This window comes from Apteryx mantelli, chromosome 3 (genome assembly GCF_036417845.1).
Source record: "Apteryx mantelli isolate bAptMan1 chromosome 3, bAptMan1.hap1, whole genome shotgun sequence".
Lineage (NCBI taxonomy): Eukaryota > Metazoa > Chordata > Aves > Apterygiformes > Apterygidae > Apteryx > Apteryx mantelli.
In genome coordinates this window covers 20,866,668-20,874,865 of record NC_089980.1, presented here as the reverse complement: position 1 = coordinate 20,874,865, position 8,198 = coordinate 20,866,668, and positions in this window count along the sequence as shown.

Here is an 8,198-nt window from a genome sequence, read left to right as displayed (position 1 = left end):
AATTCCTCAGGAAACAGAATGAAGATTTCTGCAGAGGCCACTTAGGGACCCACAGTGTCCCTAAACAGAGAGATCTGCCCAGAGGGGCACCCTTGCCATGCCCTCTTATATTAATAAAACTTACCCCACCCTTTCTACTAAGAAATTCTTCATTGCTATAGCATCTTTAAAGTGTGGTTCCTCAGGCTGCTCCTGTTATGCACTGAACTATTTGGCTCATCTAATGGACCACCAAGGTGAATTCTTTACAAAGGCATCCTTCACACAAAGGCATCCTCTTCAGAGATGACTCAAAGACTGGAAGATTATCCATTTGCCCATTAACGGAAAGTTGGACAAATTGCTGCTTGAAAGTTTTTTGGGTCTAAATGGGTGCGCATACAAAAGTGCTCTGTACAAATTCTGTAATCTTTTTGATCTAACGCCTGCAGTATAAATAAGAAAGAACATAAACAATTTGTACCTTTCTTTCTTTGCCCCCAGAACATGCATATCCTGTTCTTGTGAGAATGAAATCCAAAGGCTAGTTTTTGCAGTTTAAATGCGCTAGGCGATTCATCATCATAGTCCCAAACAGGTGTTTACCCAGTGCTGCACAGCTCAGTAATTCTCTGTTAAAGTGGGTGGTTTGTTTCTTCTTGATTGCTTCTATTGGTAAACTCCCTTGCCGTCTGACTTGATTATTTCCCTTATGCACTATATCAACGTATTTTGACAGCACCATCAGCCTGCTGGTATTCCTTGCTGCTCAGCTAAGCCAACACGAGTTTCTCATGCTACATCAAACCAAATGAAAAATAAACCAAACCAAACTGAACCTTATCTTTCTGCTAGGAACAGGTACAGCTTTAGTTCTGGTCTGTCAGGCCGACAGCTGAGATTCTGCTCTGAAAATTGCCTGATAAAGTGTGGGTCGATTTTCCGGCTCTGAGAAGGCAGAGGTGTAGTTTCTGGCATTTCGAGCTGAACATACAACTTTTAAATCCCTGTTCAAAGGGAGGAAAACCCTTTTGACATCCGTGGGTCAAAACCAGGCAACAAACTGTACAGCTCTACCGGACAGCCTGCTCGGGGCTTTCAAAATAATCCTCCAAGCTTAGTATTTCCTCGGTGATAATGTAACAGCTCGTTGGCTTATCTGTTCAGCTGCTATAACTTGATCACAGACAACAGTGGGGCTCTACCAGTATATTCCAGCTGAAGAACTCCGTTTGCCTTTCCTGTCTCTTGGGGTTATTTTCCTTTGTTCAGGGACTGATTCTTCAGCCCCGAGTTTAATATTCCTGTAGCCCAGAACCAAGCTTCAGTGCAGGCGGTGCAGGCTAATGAAACGGGTCACGGTCATTTCGTGGCAAAGTCTCATTAGAAGGAAATTGAAGTTATTCTTCATTTTCAGAACTGATCCTTGAAAGGCAGTGCCTGGAAGGAGCTGCGGTGAGGGACCCTCCCAGCACAACTTCTCTGTGAACCCAGCTGAGGAGGAAGATAAAACAAATGAGGGCTGGTTAACTTTAAGGGAGACTCAAAGGGGACGTATCTTCAAATATGTAAGAGCCCAGTACCCCCCCAAAATGATTTTTTTTTTCTTTTTCATGTCTATGATGAATAGAACAAGAAATAATGGGTTTAAATGGGGCCATGCAGGATATGGGTGAGTTATGAGGAGGATGGTGTAGCTGGGCAGGGGCAGGGTGGTCGCAGGGCTGGAGCCGACACTGCTGTGGCGCCGCGGGGCCGGGACTGGCAGCCCCAGGCTGGGCAGAGATGGGGGGGAGGTCTGGGGGGTGGGCAGGGATGGGGGAACTGGGAGTGCCCTCAGGGCCTGGACAATGATTTAGGAGGTGTCTTCCAGTCTTATGGGAGCTGCCCTCTCATTTCTCTTGTCTGCAGTCTTTGCATTTGGTTGCTTTAGGAATTAATCTCTGGTGCGTGATTTCCAGTGCAGTGCAGCTGGATACCAACTTATACCCTGCTTTCGTGATTTTTTCCCCCGGTGGAGTTAAGCAACTGGTGCTAAGCCCAGCCCGTTAACGCCAGCATCAATTAACACTGAACATTACTGCTCTCAAAAATGAGATATTTGCCTGACCATCCTACCTTGCGGGTCAGGCAGAGTCACGCCGGTCTCTAAGGCAGCAGCAACCTGGGTATCTGCTTCCTTTTGCAAAGAGCTAGTCAGATATATCATTGCCAGCAAGCAGAAGGGGCAGCTATCTGCTAAGAAATAGAGAAAAGAACTTGACAGAAGTCCCTGAAAAATAGTAGGGATACTGGAGGATGTCACCGTAATAGTCTGTAGCTTTCACTGCAGAAATGAATTCTTGTGACAGCTTTTAATGAAAATCATTTCAAAGCCTTGATTTCTTTCTCTCTCTCTCTCTGTTTTCCATTTTAATGTAAAGGTGATTTTTTTAATACATTGGATAGAGGAGACAGCAAGGTAATGACTGCATAAAAATTCAAAATTAGGCATAATCTTCAGACAAGTTATTCTGTGCCTTCATTTCACTGGCTGGCCTGATCCTCACCATGCACACCATCCAGCCTACCTCCAGGCTGCCTCCAAACCTCTGCTGCTGGAGTGCCACGTGAATCTGAAGGAAAGCTTCTGGTCCCCTTGCACAGCTTCCTTCGCCCCAAACTAAGGCTGATACTAAGGCCCCATACTAAGGCTGATGGTTTTATTCTTGTGTGAACAGAAATTCTGAGGAGGTTTAAGAAAAAATACAGATTATAAAATCATACTTTTAATGAACCCTGAACTATGGCTCTGCAAAACTATGTTTAGCAGATTTACCAGTATTCCTTGAAACTTTATTGGTGCTTGGTAACTGAATAAAGTCCTGTAACTTTGCTTGTTAAGCACCAGATGTTGTATGATGATATGACAGCTGAAGGTTTCCTTGATGAAAATGCTATAGTAACCACGTTAGTTAGGACACAAATCATATAAGAAGAGCAACAAACTGACTTTTGGGCTAGAGTATGGCTTTATCATAAGATCTCTGTAATAGGAAAGTGCCACTTTGGGACCAGTGCGAACAAAACAGACAAACCAAAAAAAGCCCCACTTTCCTTTGAAATATCTCATGTTTTTCCTTTTTTGCTCTTGTGGAATAGTATTTTCTATTTTTATTGTTCCTAAGTAATATGGGACTTCTATTGTCCGAGGATAACAATGTAATACAAACCAGTACATGGTATCAAGAAAAATAAATCAGATATGTAATTGATATTATAGTCCCAATGCTGTAAAGTTGGATTCAACAAGATACATTTTTACATGCAAACCTAAAGTAAGACCTTGGTGAACAGAGCCAGTAGAACAGAGTAGGGAATTGTATTCTAGAAGCCCAGAATTAACGTGAAAACATCTGCCAAAATGACAGTAATAAAAAAGAACCCATTTTTGTCGTTGCCTAGAACCTGACTCTGGGGCGGATGTGTTAAAAGAAGGTAGTATATAGAAAATGTTGCCACCTTTTCATCCAGAAACGGTTAAGTTCTCGAAAGCAGATTGTGCTGAATTTTGAGCCATCAGAAAGAAAAGAAGATCTGAAAGAAGCAAATGCTCCCACGTAGCTCAGCAAAGAGAATGTGAAGGGGGAGGCTGGTAAGTCCATAGCTATCAAAAAGAAAGAAAGAAGATTTATGATTGACAGACAGATTCTGATTAATTTAGAAGAGGTATAATGAGATCTAATGTTTGGGACTTCAAATAGGAAACTTCTCCATAAAGATAGTTCAGCTACAGCAGCCTATTATGCAAACTGAAAATTGGTCTTCATTTGCAGTTTTTTAAATGAGGAGAGTGCCAGGGGGCCGTGCAGGCTGGTGGCTCCGGGTGTGCTGGGGCAGCAGGAGGTGCGGGGGCTGCCAGTGGCAATAGGGCAGGGTCTTGCCAACCAGGGCTGTCCCACCGCCCCGCGAGGGACCAGGGCAGCTGGGGGCAGCCCAGAAAAATTGGTAGTTTTGTAGAAGCAAAATTTGTGTAAGACGTGACTCAGAAAATTTTAGGTAAAATATTATGACAATTTTCTTGGCACTTCAGAACAAAATAACTCTTTTGAACACTCCTTAGTTTTCAGACTGTCTAGTTGAAATGAAATATTTCAACCCAAATTTTCCCATGCAAGGTCACTGTTTTTCCATTTCCTTTTTTTGAGGAAAAAAGTTGTACTCAGTATGTTAATTTTGATGGGGCCAATAACATGCTTCACATTGCAGAAGAGGGAAAACAGAGGCAGTTTTTTTCCTGAAGAGTTTATAGTACGAGGAAAGATAAAAGACATAGTGTGCTTGGTAAACAGCATAGCCCCTCCCTCCACCCAGAAAAAAACAGAGTAGGAAGCTGTGTTTTCTGTGTTTAGTTTCCTAAGGGGGGGGGGGGGGGAAGAGAGAAAAGTTAGCTGAACTTAATCCGGAATCCACTTGAGCCCTGTAGGCAATAATCGGAGTTTCTGTAACCAAGTACCTGTGAATGAACAAGGAAGACAAGAGCCAAAGGGGATATACAATCGCTGCTGGCTGCTGCCAGCAGAGGTGAATCCTAAAAACCTGAGTCCTGGAAAGTACTGAAGATGCTGAACAATTGCCCGTGGCAGGGTGAGAGGGGAAGGTGAGGTGTTCGCTTGCTTTGGAGAGTTACTAGTTGACACTTCTCACTGATGTCTGATCATGATGCTGGAGCTGAATACCGCAGACCCAAAATGAAATGAAGTATTACACATGTTCAGCGTAGAGAAGACTGGGAATTTTAAACACATGCCATCGATTTTTCTTTTTCTCTCCTTGAATATTAGTAGAGAACTACAGAATTCCTGCCTTAAGTTTCTGAAAGTCAATAAAACGAGATAAGATGCCTGAATTCTCTCTGGTAGCAAATGTATAATGAAAGGTGCTGAGAGAGGCTGATTTTTCTTGTCTTTGGTAAACCATCATGAGAGCAAACCAGACAGGTTATAAATCGAAAAACAATTTTTAAAACCTACACTGTCTTTCTGGACAATGACTCAACCTCTCAAAGCTGTCAAAAGCAGTCTACCAACAAACAAACAAACTCAGATATGCAGAAGTAAACAAACCAGAGGTTTGTGTCTTGCCAGCAGGAATCTGAGAATGTGCAGATAACAATAAAACTGATAGCACCGCAAAAGGTGGAAAAAAGCCACCAGGCCCATGGGGAATGCTTTCTTCAGCCCTTTTCCTGATTCCTTTTCACTGAAAATTAAAGGGAAAATGTTACTGCATTGCAATAGATGTAGCAGGACAAATTAAGGAACTTTGAGCACATAAGAGCTGAAAACAAAATTATTTCCTTTCTGCTAGTATTGCCTTTCAGTCCTGTTTACCATGAATGCCATTAAACAGAAAACATTATAAAGTGCTTTGTTAGCTCTCCATTACTAAAGGTTCAGAAAATGAAAGATAATGTCTGTGACTGGAGTAAAATACTAAATAATATATTTTAGAAATGAAACCTCTGCTATTGTTGATGCAACAATGCATCTGTTCACTGCTGTTGATGTTGATTGAAATAATGATACAGCAATCAGCTTGTTATTGTCGTTATGGCATGAGACAGATTAAAGGACTTGCATACTATAAAAACAGAAAGAAAGTAATCAGTTTGATGTAAATTGGGGAAGAACATTAGCTCTTCAGAGTTTCTGTGTTATACTGCCATTTACAAAGTCTCTTGCTCACCTCTTCCTTGACTGCCCACATCAGGGAGATGTTTCCCATGGATGCAGCATTAACCAACGACATCCACATGCACTGAAGCAAAAATGAGAGTCATATTTAATCCCCCTCTATTTCTGGTTCGTTCCTGCTGGAGGCAGCTTGCCAGAAAGGTATGGGAGGAAAACGGTCGATGTGGTAAATTGTCGGTGCAGAAGGAAGCGGCGGTAGGGCCTGGGCATTCAGCGAGCGCTCTGCTCAGCAGGCCTCCACTTCCCAGACCGTTACTGTCTTCTCAGGGTTCATCTTAATGCTCATCATCAGTTGCTTATTTCAGATTTTGGGGGATAGTCTTGATTGGTCTCTGGATATTTAAAGAGTGAGTTTCTGGAGACACTGGGTGTCTCTTAGGCTGTCTGTCTCCTCCTCTGTGTTAGCTAGGGGTACACGCTGGGGCAATTGCGCTCCTCACCCTCAGCTTGTGGTGTTATCCACCTCCCCCCAGCCCTGCTCTCCACTGGAAGAGGAAGCCACAAAGTGCTGCAGTAGCTCTCCTGGTCTGGACAATCAAGGTGCCAGGACTAGGGGGAGCACTGCAGAGCATGTCTGCCCCACGGTGTGCACAGAGCTACAACATCTGCACAGCAGCCTCAGTAGCTGCTCTAGCTTCTTGTAGCCAAGCAAAACTCACAGTGTACAAGGACATGTGAGGACAAGGCCTGTTATGGGACATGCATGTGTGGAAAGCAAGGCAGGGGGTGCTTTCTAGACAGGCTTATTGGAGCTTCCTGCCACTGAGGAAGCACAGCAGTCTTCTGCCTGCTCTGTGATCCCTTGGTGCATTGGGACAACCAGGAGCACCAGACAAAAACATTCAGTGCTGGTACTATTGCAGCAGGACAAGGGAGTGTCTCACCATGGCATGTGAGACTCTGAGAAGCTGCCAAAGCCTTTGCATAATGTCCTGAAAACAAGTGGTTCCCGTTGTGTGTCTGCCCTGTCTTTCTGCAATGTGTCCACCAGAGAGTCACTGAATGCTATGTCAAGGTTTGGACAGAGGAGACCTGAGCAGGTCCCTCTGCAGAGCAATAAAGAGCAAGCCTCCCTCCCAACTTGTAATAAGGCCTTTCTGGCCGCTGAGTGACCAGAGCACAGCTTTTAAGGCAACCTTATCCATGTAGGTAGAGACATAAAAAGAAAAAGGCCAGCCTACAAGTTCACATATTCTCGAAAAGAAAGTGCAGCAGAAGCAGACCTGAGTTCAGGTTTCATCTTGGTACCTTCTTCTCCTACCTTCAGACAGTATGTACTGATCTGCAAGGCTATAATCACTCTTCTGCAACGCAGAGCAGGGGGTCAGTCCTTGAATATAATATTGCACTTGCTTCTGAGAAGTGCAGATACTTGGAGGTAGGATGGGAAAGGGTCGACGTGACCAGGAGGTATTTCATTACCTTGTCTGACAGTTGCTGCCTACTTATCACACAAATAAATGACCACTTTGAGGGTTTTTTGTCTTAGTACAGCCTGTTGTGAACCATCTGCTTTAAATACCTCACTGCCTGTCTGACTAAAAGCCACTTTAAAGCCACTGTACTTTCCAAACAAGGTGCTTGTTTGTAAACTTAGGAGTAGCACTTGTAATGTAATGTGTGTACCTTCATCTCTATGTAGCTTCATCATCAATGAACAGTACTGGAAAATGCCTTTTCAAGGGCATTGTCCTAATTAGCCTTTTAAGTGCTCTGTTGGTTTTTACTGACTTTGTCCTGTGATGGAGTGTTGCTGTAGCCTGAGTCATCTGAGATTTCCTTGCTGTTACTTGTGGCCGTCATCAAGATTCAAGTCTTGATTGCCTCTAAATTGCAACTGCAATAAGTAGAGTAGCAGCCTGAGACTGCTGTAATCTGAATATGCTTCCAAAATGAACTCAGCCAGGATCAGAAAATTCCTTTCAACTGTGAAAACCACCACTGTCTTCTTTCCTTTTCAAGATTCCCCAGAGACAGATGCCCAGACAGATAAAAAGAGGAAGACCAAGACAGTTTCTTTAAGGGGGAGGAAAAAAAAGAGCCTGTCTTTTCCTGCAAGACCAGACATATGAAAAATGTAGACTATTAGAATACAAGTATTTCTCTAATTGGGTTTATCAAGGTGCCTGTTATACTGTGAAAATACATTCAAATCACTGCTCTGTGTTGAGAAAAATAATTGCTTGTTTGCATGTTTAGACCCATACTGTAAAAAACAAGTTGCTCCATGAATACTTGCTAACCATAAAACTTCTAGAACAAAAAAAGTCCTATATGTTAAAACAGAAACTACTTGTGTCATAACAAATCATCCAGCCTGAGACTGCAAACAGAAACACAGAGCATGATCTGCTGCATGTTTATACAGTTAATAAGGTGCACAGAAAGGCTCAAACAGGCCATTACAATCAAGAAAGGCTACTACTGACTTCAGCACAAATTGGATCAGGTCATTACGCAGATAAATCCTAGGGTCAAGTTGAA